Raw genomic sequence first — 14,604 nt, 5'->3', positions numbered from 1 at the left:
CTTTAAGAACATAAATTATAAATTTCTTTTTTTGCTGTGATTCGCCCTTATATACATAGGTAGCATTTCCTCCCAACTGACGTACTTGACTTGAGACATTTTACATCGAGATCTTGAAGTAAAAGCGTACAAAATACAACTTTTGCAAAAAACTCGAGCCGCTCGAACCTCCCAAGCGGCATCGCTTCGTTTTATGGGCACTTGAAAAGTCCCAAGAATATTCAATGCTTTCGAGCCAAATTTTTTCTTAGTCAATGGGTGTGTAGATAAGCAAAATTTCTGCATTTGAGACAAAGAGCAATCTGAAAAGTTTCAAGAGCTACCATTTCATCAAGAAAAAATATCGGTTTGGTGTGGTTTGTTGGCCGGTGGAATCATCGGTCCATATTTCTTCCAAGTTGATGCCGGTGAGAACATAACCGTCCATTGTGACCGTTATTGCGCCGTGATAAACGACTATTTGATGCCTGAAATTGAAGCTCGTGACCTCTGCGACAACAAGACGGCGCCACACATCGCATCAATCAATGAATTTATTGAGAGAACACTTCGGTGAGCAGATAATTTCACGTTTTGGTCCGGTCGATAGGCCACCCAGATCGTGTGATATCACAACGTTAGACTTTTTACCGGGGGGTTATGTAACGTCTAAAGTCTATGAGAGATAATCTTCAAAAAATAAATGTCAAAGAATGTTTTTCGAATGATAATAGAACTTTCACCATTAAATTTGAAATTTCTGTGTTTTGATTATTTCAACGAAATTACAAAAGAGTAGACCAAAGAGAACCGTAGGTGTTAACCCAATGCAGAATATAATATTCAGAAGAAAGAGTCTCGAAATCCTGACCACTTTGTTGAATTTATAGTAATTATTCATAGCAGCTAAGGAAAAAAAAAATTATATCTTTACTTAGGAGAAACATGAAAAACATTAACTTGTTACAGCGAAGCTTTTAAAATTGAGAAAGAGACAGAAATAATGCAAGAAAGGAAAGATATTGTTATTAAAAATGTAAGACTAAATACATATACTATGCAGCATAATTTAGGTATACCTATTTTCTCAAGCCACTAAACTGTTAGATGACGTACACTATATATCATAAAGGTGGAGTACCGAATGAAAATAAAGCAGAAAAGTCAGACGCTGTCTTCACTATTGTTCAAAGGATACAAAGCGTTAAAAGTTTTAAGAAAATAATTAATTTCTGCAGAAAGCATTAGAATATATGTGAAATTATCTAGGCCGCAGCAGACTGAGAAGACATTTGTACATTAAGAGCATACATGGTATCTTTAGATTCAGCAATTCGAGCGGCGAATGCCTTGCTTCCCTAATCGCTAACATAGTGAATTTATAAGAGTAAAGGGTAAGTGATATTGATATCATCGGCCTCAACACCCGCGCTGTTAGTTCTGCTTTCTTCAGACTGGACAAGGATGCAAAGCAAATGGGTCTGGCAGTGAACGAGGGCAAGACGAAATATCTCCTGTTATCAAACAAACAGTCGTCGCACTCGCGACTTGGCTCTCACGTCACTGTTGACAGTCATAACTTTGAAGTCGTAGATAATTTCGTCTATCTTGGAACCAGCGTAAACACCACCAACAATGTCAGTCTGGAAATCCAAAGCAGGATAACTCTTGCCAACAGGTGCTACTTTGGACTAAGTAGGCAATTGAGAAGCAAAGTCCTCTATCGACGAACAAAAACCAAACTCTATAAGTCACTCATAATTCCCGTCCTGCTATATGGTGCAGCGGCCTGGACGATGACACCAACTGATGAGTTGACGTTGCGAGTATTCGAGAGAAAAATTCTGCGAAAGATTTATGGTCCTTTGCGCATTGGCCACGGCGAATATCGCATTCGATGGAACGATGAGCTGTTCGAGATATATAACGACATTGACATCGTTCAGCGAATTAAAAGACAGCGGCTACGCTGGCTAGGTCATGTTGTCCGAATGGATGAAAACACTTCAGCTCTGAAAGTATTCAACGCAGTACCCGCCGAGGAAGCAGAGGAAGCGGAATACCTCCACTCCGTTGGAAGGACCAGGTGGAGAAGGACCTGGCTTGGCTTGGAGTCTCCAATTGGCGCCACCTAGCAAAAAGAAGAAACGACTGGCACGCTGTTGTTAACTCGGCTATAATCGCGTAAGCGGTGTCTACGCCAATTAAGAAGAAGAAGAAGGGTAAACTAGAATACAGGTCGCAGTGCGTACCTCTGTTTAATTCTGACTTTAACTCTCATTACTCATTAGTCAGAATTTTCACATTTCTTCACCAACCCAGTTGATTTCTCTAATCTAAAGGTTAATATACGCTATTTACTTTTTTTATTTATTTAAGCTTTGGTGCTTGAAGTTTATGCCACTTTTCAAAAACAGTAACAAATATGAAAATTTTTTATTTATTTTTTCTTTCGTGTTATTCGAGTTTTCGTATTTATGTGTTGCCTTCTCCCACATTATCTCGCACAAACGAGTTCATGCTGCATTCTACCGAGAACTTTATCAGTATTTGATTTCACTCACAATCAACGAAGATATTGCTTGCCGGCCAAAAGCACAGCAGCCTGACTTAGAGAGTGTATGAAATAAAGAGTCAAAATGTAAGCGTCGGAAAGCAATAAAGCAAATGACATGCAGACCCGATTATAGCCACCAAGTGAAATAAAAGTGGCAATAAAACGTTTGAGTATACCGTTAGGTATGTGTGAGTATGCACTTGCGAAAACATACTTCAGCGATGAAATAAAGCGTTAGGAAGGAAGAGCTCATGTGGAATTCAATTGGAAAAGTGTAGCGATTTTTACGTCACTGCTCGCATTTGCATTTCCGCATTAATCAGAATTATAAGCGCCTGTAGCGGATTGTTAGCTGTACGTATGTATTTATGTATGTATGTAGGTAAGCATGTAGGGAAGCATAGAACACCTTAAGATGTAACTGCGCTGTCAATTCGATAATGACGACAAGCTCCTGTGTGGTAGACACGGCTACTTGCAAGTAAGTAAATTTGTGGCAACACCTACTTTCGGGCTAACATTGTCATCTTCAATGCGTGCATGACGATGCATTATGATAAAATATACGAGCGAAAAAATTTATGCAGCCACACTAGTGGATTTAAGGCGTTGCCATTGTTGCCGACTAAATTAAAGACGTATTTCTTAGTCCAAAGAAGTGAGTGTTTCGTGGTATTGGTGCGGCAGTAGTGAGTATGAGTGTGCATGCGTGCCACAGAATTATGTCCAATTTAATATGCGCATATAAATTAGTAAAACGATGAGCTGAAGTTGCATGCCACACGTTCCTATACAAAGCAGTCGCACATATTTACTCGCATGTATATATATGTACATGAATGAAAGAAAGTATTTCCATTGGCGTATTTCTGCCGCCGCTGTCCTTCTTCTCGCCAGTTTGCTGCGGCAATAAATTTTAGCTGCTGAGTAGAAATAGTGCTGACACTGCAATATGTGTACATAAAGGTATGCAAGTTGTGCCAATTCACCAACGAAGATATATGTACATATTCAAAAACATTCATCATACATCGCTTTGTGTGCCGGTGAGTGTGGCGCTATCACATGTGAACACTAACAGCTGTCTACTAGCGCGCATACGGTGGTTATTCGCTTGCGGCTATGCTAATTTTTGTGCTTTTGTATGCCAAAAAGCTAATTGTAGCGCAATTTATACTCCTTCAACTTTTTTTGTATGAACCTTGCATAATAATGGCCACTTCTTTCTCTTAAGAGAGTATTCCGCTGTTTGTCACAATCGGACCCGAATGGGTTCGAATTAGTCGCAACTTGCTGCAAATGGTTGATTAATCTGTTGTTTGACAGTAATATGTATTTTTTAGACAGATTTCGGACCAAAAAAAGATATGTCGAAACTTTCTTTCAGCTATATAATTTTGTCGAACTTATATACGAGAGAAAAAAAATTATAATAGACACCCTTATTAAGGTAATCGCTCTCGGAGAATTTTAAATGACGCAAGTTTTTCCAAAACGGCCAGATTTCACCATGCGACAAATCTTGGTAAAGACCCGTGAAAGGAAGATCGACACACAGCACCTCTTCGCCGATTTTAAAGCCGCCTTCGACAGCACGAAAAGGATCTAACTCTATGCCGCTATGCCTGAACTTGGATCTCCGCAAAGCTAATGCGGCTGTATAAGCTGACGTTGAGCAACAGCAAAACACCGTTAGGATCAGTAAAGACCTCTCCGAGCCTTTAGATACCAAGCGAGCTTTCAGACAAGGAGACTTGTTCAATATATTGCTGAAGAAAATAATTCGAGTTGCAGAGATAGAGAGAGAAGGTACTCGTACAATATAAGAGTGGCCTCAACAACCGCGCCGTTAGTTCTGCTTTCTCCAGACTGGATAAGGAAGCGAAGCGTATGGGTCTGGTAGTGAACGAGGAGAAGACGATATATCCCCTGTCATTAAACAAACTCGCGACTTGGCTTCCACGTCACTGTGTACGACTTCGAGGTCGTGTATAATTTCGTTTATATTGGAACCAGTATTAACACCAACAACAACGTCAGCCTCGAAATCCAAGGCAGAATAACTCTTGCCTACAGGTTCTACCTTGGACTGAGTAGGCAATTGAGAAGTAAAGTCCTCTCTCGACGAGCAAAGACCAAAGTCTAGAAGTCGCTCATAATTCCCGTCCGGCTATATGGTGCAGAGGCTTGGACGATGACAGCATTCGATAAGTCGACGTTACGAGTTTTCGAGAGAAAAGTTCTGCGAATACCGCAAACGATGGGAAGATGAGCTGTATGAGATATACGACGACATTGATATAGTTCAGCGAATTAATAGACAGCGGCTACGCTACGGAATGGACGAAAACACTCCAGCTCTGAAAATATTCGACGCAGTACCCGCCGGGGGAAGGAGGGAAAAAGGAAGAGTCTGAGAAATTAAAAGAATTAAAATATCAACAACTGCAAACGGAAAATGTATTCCAGGAAAGGAGAGCTTTATGTCCACCTTCCTTCAAGGAACAGCGAAGAAATAAAAACTTTATGACATGTACACACATTTCACAAAATTGCCGATTAAACAACTTTTTCAAATAACAATAACGAAGTTATTAGCAAAGGATACAACTTTATCCATTCACACAATGGCTTTGCATGGAACATAGCACTACACAGCACGGCATGGCACACAGCGGACGCAATGCCTTATGATTTATCACAGTTGTCAACGCATTTAATTTAATGGCTGTTTCATTGAACAAAGGACTTTAAAATGTGCGTATGTGTGGCAACAACTCGAAGGATACACATACACACATACACGAGAGTACATTTGTTTTTTAGCTTTGTGTTTGCCTCCTCAGGTGACACAACATAAATTAGTGCAATTTATTGTAATTGTTATAAATTTCAATTATCCATGCAATTATTTTGCTCATAAAAATCAATTTAATTTTAACTACATATATACTTGTTTCTATAGGGTGCGCCAACATTTATGGCAGTTCTTAAACGTTGAATAATTTTGAAAACAAGAAAAAAGTTTATTTTGAGAAAATGTGACTCAATTACGGCAGCTCATGGATTTCGACTTGACGCAAAACAGTGTGACATTGCATATTTCAGCGAAAATATCCAAATAAAGCTGTCATATGTCGGTCCGTCGCATCGATGGGAATCGACTGATAGTAAAAAGCTAAAGTTTCCAAAACGTATCTAATAAAGGACCAAAAAAATTGTACAAATTAACCTTCTTCATTTTCAATAATATACGACAAAAAATTAATAATATACCCTGTTTATATACATACTATGGTATATACTTATATACTCGTGGCCACGCAAACCTTACCACTTGAAATTTTCAAGTGTTGTGCATATTTGACAACATTTTATAACGGTACTTTTTGCGGTATTGAAAATTTTTATTTAAAAATAAGTTATTTTATTGTTATTTATCAAAAATATTAAAAATTTAAAACAAAATAAATTCAGCTATAGACAAAATCATTTGGAAGTTAGTGAGCTTTACAAAATGAGCGCGAAATGTAAGAGACTGACATGCGATGAAAAACTATTATTTTTATTTCTTTTAATTTACTATCATTTACTTTATTAATGAAATTTATGTTTACTTTTATTTTTCTTTAATTGAAACACGACGTTTAGTCGCTTTATTACTTTAAAAACAATAAAATCTGCCGATTTTGTATAACCACAGAATAGCTAGTTTCTGTTTTACACATTAAACGTAATAAATTAAAAACTATATTATAATTAGACAATATAATTTAGTTTACTTATGCTTAGAAAAATTCAAATTGTTGAAAATCCCGTACGAACGAAAAAGTCCGAAAAAAATTAAGACAGTATAGTGGTAAGCTTTGCGCGGCCACGAGTGTATGTATGATACATACACATGTATGTAGATACACACATGCATACCAGTATACGCGAGAGCTCGAATTATCAACACGGAAATTTATATTTTCAGCACAGTGTTTGTAAATTTTTTTTATTAAAATTACGATGTATGTGCACTTTAGACCCTGCAGATAAATTTCGGCAGTTAACAGTTAATACAAATATTAATCTCACATTATAAATAACTGTTGAATAAGGCGTTATTACAATCCATGATTATAACTATAAATGGTCACATTTCAACTAACCAACCAAAATATATCACATAAAATAACTTACGCGAGAACTAAAATAATGAAAATTAATATAAAATGAGGTATTGCGTAATTCCTGAAACGATTGCACAATTCTATTTCGACGTCAGGTTTCGATATGTCCAAGGTAATACGCTCACTTAATTTAGTTAAGAAAAACAAGATAGGTGCATTTCTTTTAGTAATTATGTGTTCAGTTTGTATGGAAGCTATACGCTATAGTAATCCGATCTGAACAATTTTTTCGGAGATTTTATTATTATCTTAAGTCAAATTTCGTGAAGATATATCGTCAAATGAGGAAGTTTTCCATGCAAGCATTTGATTCCGATCATTCAGTTTGTATGGCAGCTGTATGCTATAGTTAACCGACCTGAACAATTTCTTCGGATATTACATTGTCGTCTTAGAAAATAATCTACATCAAATTTCGGGAAGATACATTGTCAAATGTGAAAGTTTTCCATACCAGCAATAGATTCCGATAGTTCGGTTTGTATGGCAGCTATAAGCTATAGTCAACCGATCTGAACAATTTCTTCGGAGATTGCATTGTTGCTTTAGAAAATAAGCCATACCAAATTTCGTGAATAGATATTGTCAAATGCAAAAGTTTTGCATACAAGAACTTGATTCCGATCGTTCAGTTTATATGGCAGCTATATGTTATAGTGGTCCGATATCGGCAGTTCCGACAAATGAGCAGCTTCCTGAAGAGAAAATGACGTTTGCAAAATTTCAAAACGATATCTTAAAAACTGAGGGACTAGTTCGTATATATATAGACGGGCAGACAGACAGACGGACATGGCTAAATCGACTCAGCTCATCAGTTTATAGGGTCTCCGACGCTTCCTTCTGGGTGTTACAAACTACGTGACAAACTTAATATACCCTGTTCAGGGTATAAAAATGTTGGTTTCTGTTGATTTGCAATACAAAACTCGACAGAAGAACAGTTGAGTTGCTGGTGGAACAGACATAGGCACATCCGGAAATCAATTATTCTCGTCATCTGATCGATGTAACTCGTATTTATATAACTGTATCACTCATTTAGTCCTAGCTGTTACAAACAGCTGTTAGGTAAGCTAGTCTTTTTATATTTTGGGCAACAAGTTACGGGGTTATAAAATAGTTTTTATTTTTCCAGTAAAATGTTGTAAAATTTGATTGTAAATCTTTGACAAAACTCATATGTAAATGTTTTTATATATTTATGTGCGCTTCTCCGTTTACCCAAACATCAAAAAGGAAGCGCAAGCTCACCATTAAAACTTTTGCTATAAATAATCTTCAAATGACATTCATAATAACTTAAACGTTATTGCGCAAAGCGAAGAAAGCATTTCAAATTTGAAAATGATAAGACAAATCAAATTCTACAGCTGTTTACTTTCAAAACTTTTTTGTCACAACCAATTAAAGCAACAAAATCATATGTGGATTTCGAGAAATGAACTCGCAAGTATGAATGATGAGTATGAACCAAGCATACACACACCTGAGGGTTTCCAACACAAGAAAGTTGTGTGTTTTGAATTGTTTCATAAAAAGTTCCTTAGTCCTAGTGCATTCAAGGTAAACATCTCTGTATATTAGCTAAGTAAAAAAGCAGACAATTAAAATTTCCATTATAAAGATGATTTTGACTGATACCTTTACTCGTTTAGCTATGCTATGTTCCAATTTTTGCATAAAAAAAATTTGGTGATTTTGAATATCACGATTTTAAACTCGCTGTCAATCATACCCCTATGGCTCTACCGATTTTCTATTGGACGCAAATCGAACATGGCGCACAAAAAGACGAAAATTCAACTAATTTTTTCACGATTTTCGTCATTGCAACATCCTGTTGAATAATGATTCGACTCTTTTGTTGGCGAAGAAAGTCTCTATGCTCTTAATATTACTCACAGATCTACGACCACTGTATGTATACACATTAATGCTAATAAGAAAATGCTCGATGCTTTTCATATTTCAAATCCGTTCTTTACAGGAAACAAAACGAAATTTAAAAAACTTTTGCATTCTCACAAATATTCCCTGTCGCAGGTGTAACAAGCAAAAGCAAATAACGATAAATAAAAAGTAAGCGCGTTTAACACAAATGCACGGCCAAGCATAACGCACAAATATTACTCATACGCCACGACACCCAATTCTTGCATACATATACATATACATATACATACATATACATATGTAGATATACACAGATGCTGGCTTAGTTTACAAACCAAAATGAATCCGCGCATATAAATGTCAAGTCAGCAACAATTTGCAACACATGTGTTTTATGTGTGTGTACTCGTATGTGTCTAAACGCAGGCATTTGTTTGTATTTAAGACCGCAAAGGATTGACTTTAATACGTCGGCGCTTGTGGAAAATACATAGATGTGTAGAAGTACATACATATATGCAGGCATTTGTACATTTTTGGTCGTTCTTGGTATTTTGCCGGTAGAATTTTGTTATTTATTTTCATTTTACAACACGAATTAGTAATTGGAATTTGCATTAGAAAAGCGGAACGAGTAAATTCCAAGCTCAGACGAAAGGAAAACAAAGACGCTCTACTTATACTTATGTATGTATGTGCGATTTTTGCAGTTCGGCGAGTATGCCGTGCACAGTGATCCATTTCGAAGATAAAAAATAGAGAATTCGTGCGAACTTCATGTCTGAATTGATCCACTTACTTCAAAAGAATGTCACAATAGAGAGAGCAAGCAAATCGTAGTGAAATTGGCCACAATGATGAGGTATTGAGAATTATTAAGCTAAAATATTTTTGAAATCTTTACATTAAAATTAAATTTTTTGATTAAATTTCAGTTATTTTTTCTTTCTTTTCGATTTTAATTTGTACCGTTTTATATATAAAAATATTAATATTCTCTTGTTTTAATTGTCTGTCTTGTCGTTAAAAAGTTTACAGTAATTTTTCGACTATGATATTAGAGGCTGTTTCTTGCTAAAACCGAAAATTTTAGTTAAAATTTCAAAACAAGTAGGACTTTTTGGGTGAGTCGTACCTTTCACCACGGACCTTTAGCTTCACTGACAGTATTTTTAGTCGCTTTCTGCTCTTAGCACCGACCACTGTGCAGTCAATGCGCGGAACGAACATATTTGCATAAAATGTAGAAAAAGGTATTTGAATGTCCACATGAAACCTTTGATTGATATCAACAGTTCAGCGAAGAATTACTGCCCAATGACGCCACCGGCCCATAAACCGCATCAAACCATAATTTTTCCGGGATGCAATGGCGATTCATAGAGTATGTACGAATGTACTTTCACAGAAATAAAGAATTTTATTAATATCCCAACCGTTTTTGTTTTATTAAAAAAAAATTTTGTAGCGCTCTTATTGAAAAAAATTTAGGCCACTGACTCCGAATTTCGGTAGTCAATTTTAATAAGTTTCACTCGTTGTTGGATCGTATATCTCTCCATGATGAAATGGCAAGCCATACTGAAGTGAAAAGTCAAAAGAGCGTGAAAAAATATTGCGTCGTTTGCTATCCCTATCGGTCTACTTTTGTAGCGTGCCTATTTAAAAACCCGTTACGCGAACTAGTCCCTCAATTTTGAGATATCGGACCCCAATAGCATAGAGTTGCCATTCAAACTGAACGATCAAAATAAGTATGAAAAACTTTTCATTTGAAAATATTTTCACAAAATGTCGCATAAATTATTGTAAGATACAACGACAAAATCCACGAATAAATTGGTACCAATCACGATAGGCTAACAAACTGATCGATCAAAATCAAGTTCTTGTATGAAATACTTTTTTAACGGGTGATACAAGTAAGAGTACTTTTTTCAATAGAACACTTCTTCGGTGAGCAGATAATTTCCCGTATTGGGTCGGTCTAGTGGCCACCAAGATAGTGTAATATTACACCGTTATATTTTTTCCTGAGGGTGTATGAAAAGTCTAAAGGCCAGGCCTTACCAGGCCAGTTACCAGTCGAATTGCTAGAATGAGTCATCGAAAATTGGACTCAACCGATTGACCATCTGAGACCTAGGTTAACCTTTGAAATACATAAGTAGATAATCTTCCAAAAATAAATGTCAAAGAATGTTCTTTCGACTGTTTCTGTGGATTTTCTTTAAAAGAGTACGAAACATCGAAATAGATCATTCTAAAGTTGAACTGACCGATTAAAATCAAGAGAAATACATATGTTTTTATATACATTTGGGCTATAGGAAAAATTACACCTATGAAGGGTATATTATAGCTTCGATGCTGGCGAAGTTAACGTTTTTTCGTGTATTCTGCACACTGTTCCGGTGTTTATTATAAAGATTTACAGCAACAACTAACGTAGAATTTGACATTTAAAAGTTTTTAAGTAAGCAATGGTTACAAAAGTATGTACAATGTACATTGTACATACATACATATATGTATATGTATACATTTGATGCAGGTGGCACAGAAATCTGATCGCTACATATACATAAATCAGCAATATACATAGAGATATACTTATAAGTACAGTTATATACTTATACGAGACGGCTATTTATGTTCTTTGTGAGCGCAATATAGACACATATGTACATATGTACATACGTACGTATGTAAATGACGTGCATCGTTTCAGAACTTGATGAATAATAATTTGTAGCTCTTCACCTTGTTTTCTCTTGAACTTTCAAATGCATATTTTCATAAAAAAACTGTATTTTATTTTATATTTTCAAAGCATGCTTTGAAACTGCTAAAAAGCAAATAGCGGTGAGCAAAGAAGCAGCAGCGAAAGCACACATATACACATACGCACACACATATGGCATATGACATGTAGCAGATAAACAGAACATTTCCGCATGATATATTGTGGTGCATAAATTGCGTTATGAGATGAAGTGCCCGATGATTGCCAGCAAGGGAACGTTAAAAGGCAAACTCTGCACGAGAATATGTTCTACCTTTGCAGGCAACTTGCTATACAGTCAACGACTAAAATTTAGTGGCAACAACTGTTGCATATACATATGTATATTCAACAAGTAGTGAAGAGCTTAAGCTAAGTCGATCTCTAATACAATTTTAGATGTTCGCTCATTCGGTAAGGAGGGAAGACGTGAAATCTTTACAAGATAATGTAAAGTCAGCATTCAGCTGAAGTTGTAAAATGATCGCACACACTTGGTATGGAATTAGCTTTCCCTCTATGTACTGCAATATTTGTCAAAAAAGTCTTGCGGTATATTTGCTAGTTGGCGCTGAAAGCGCGTAGTTCTAGTTTTATTCGTCGCATCGGGTCATGCTATACCTTTTTGGAAAGCTCATTTCACGCGCTAACACGTGTTTGATTGATTGTCGTTTCTTTTAAGTCGTTCGTGAGTTATAGCGTCGCAAACATGGAGCAAAATAAAGAGAAAATACGGCATATTTACAGTACTACCACGATAAAGGCAAAAATGCATCTCAAGCCGCCAATAAAATTTGTGCAGTTTATGAACCCGATACAGTTTCCATTCCACGCACAACGATGGTTTCAACGTTTTCGTTCTGGTGTAGAGGTGGTCGAAGATGCGCCACGCTCCGGAAGGCCTGTCGTCGAGAATTGCGATAAAATCGCTGATTTCGTCGAAAGAGACCGGCATAGTAGCAGCCGTAGCATCGGTCAAGAGCTGGGCATGAGTCATCAAAAATTCATTTCAATTTCAATAAAAAAAAATTCAATAAAAATACCGCAAGACTTTTTTGACAACATTATATCTTCTTAGTTTTATTACGATATTTCGTTTACTACCTGGAGATTTATATTCCAGTGACGAAATTCTACTCCATAAAAGATATTTTTGTGACAACTTCACTAGGATTCCTTAAACTGGTATGACTAAACGTCTGGATGACCTCCGGATCAAATGCAATGACTGCATAAATAGTTTTCGCCGATGGTTTGCTACCATGAGTCTAGAGCTGGCTGAACTGAAAACAGAAGTCTTGATCATAAGCTCCAGGAAAATTTAAGAAAATGATAGGGCTAACCATAGGAGAATGTGAGATTACTTCACAGCCACAGTTGATGTATCTTAGTGTAATAGTGGACTCAAGACTCAAATTCAAGCAGCACTTGAAATCTAGAGCAAATATAATCTATAATGCTTTATCTAGAATGATGCAAATAAAGGCTGGGTGCGTTCCAGCCGAAGATTTTTAATAGCTAATCTAATAAGATCAGTTATACTGTATGCGGCTTCAATATGGTACTCTGAAAAATAGGTTCCTAGACACCTCTAAGAAAACCTATAAGTTTCATCATTCATAATCATTTTTTTTTCATTGAGTTATAAAATTCATAAGAAATAAAAAATTTTCCCAAAAATAATCAAACTTTAACTGTTAATATCTTTTAAACGTTTGGGTTTACGAAAAAATCATAATCGACCTTTTTTGTAGAGCATTCAATTTCCTACAAGATATTTTTTCAAGTAGTTGGAAGCGAGATATAAATTTTTTTATCTGATAATAACAAAAAATAGAAAACTGTATGTAGGAGGACCTTCCCGTTACAATTAAAAACTCATGTTTGGAGAGGCTTTCTTAGAGGTGTCTAGGAACCTATTTTTACGAGTACCAAACGAAAACAAAAAACAAATTTTTTTTTTGAATCACCCTAATGGATACAGATACTAGAGATAAAATCATATGCTAGACCAATCAACGCAGAGCATAGACTTTCTGCAATACGCGTGATAAGTGCTTTCCGAACCATATCAAACGACGCTGCTGAGGTACTAGCCAGTATGGCACCGGTTGAGGTCTCCAGGGAGACGTATTCGCGCGAATATACAACTTATCAGAGACGTCTAGCGCAGAAAAAAGAGAGTAGAGAATAAAAAGCATTACAATGTGGTAGCAACGGTAGCAAATATCATGCAAAGGACGATGGACCCACAGACTGATTCCGGGCATACATTCGTGGATTGATAGACAGCATAGGGACTTGGATTTGAATTTACTCTGTGTTTTTTTTTTTTTTTGGTAATTTGAATAGAACAAGTGGAAAAAAGAGCTTAATGTATTCATGAAAAACTATTTTTTAACAAAATATGCTGTTGATACCTTAAATATAATTTGATGCGTGCTCCAAGCTCTGCACCAAAGGATCCAACGTTTCGTAAGTGCATCGCTAACTTCCAATCAGAACACAATATACATCGAAACTAGGCTGACCAAAACAACAAAATATCCACGTAAAATAAGAATTATCGAGAAAACTTAGTTTGCTTAAGTTAAAACACGTCGTGGGACGTATCGTTCATGAAAATTGGCGAAAATATAGCAAAATTGCGTGAAATGGTTTTCGAATTTGCAGACTCAATAACGCATTCAAGAGATATTAAGCGACAATAAAGTGCTCAACGCCAAGTCTGAGACATATTATAACGCAAATATGTATTTTACCATAAAAATGGCATTAAGAAATGCAAGAACGCTAGATCGGTATATCACCCCGGTAGCAGCCATGTTGAATAATAAAATCAAAACAAATTCTTTAGTCTACCCGTAACTCTAATGTTCCAAGGGCATTTCAATTTTCCTACTATGCAGTAGAGTCAGCAAGCCAAACGGCAGTCAAGCTGTTAGACAAGCGCACAAGCCGACCGGCCAGCCAGCGTGTCTGTTGCCTTTACGGTCATGTGTTAGAAATACACTCTTAGCCCGGCTTGTGAAATTACACACAGTTGACCAAGCATTGTTGGGTGAATAACCACTTAGTGTTTTTTGCTGTTGTTTGCATTACAGTGCTCAGTGCAGGTTTTCAAGCTAAACGCAGCTGTTTTTTGGCATTGGTTTCGTACACATTTGGAAGCGCGTTGACGCTTAGAAAAACACGCTCCGTCCTTGAGGGAA

The 14,604-nt window shown here is 36.5% G+C and overlaps 1 protein-coding gene across 1 annotated transcript in view; it reads right to left on the bottom strand.

Moving 5' to 3' along the window:
* LOC126759971 (uncharacterized) overlaps positions 1 to 14,604 on the bottom strand; it is an 82,234-nt gene that overhangs the window by 22,164 nt on the left and 45,466 nt on the right. The window lies entirely within an intron of this gene.

This window comes from Bactrocera neohumeralis, chromosome 5 (assembly GCF_024586455.1).
Source record: "Bactrocera neohumeralis isolate Rockhampton chromosome 5, APGP_CSIRO_Bneo_wtdbg2-racon-allhic-juicebox.fasta_v2, whole genome shotgun sequence".
Classification (NCBI taxonomy): Eukaryota; Metazoa; Arthropoda; class Insecta; order Diptera; family Tephritidae; genus Bactrocera; species Bactrocera neohumeralis.
This window is presented reverse-complemented; position numbering and strand designations above follow the sequence as displayed.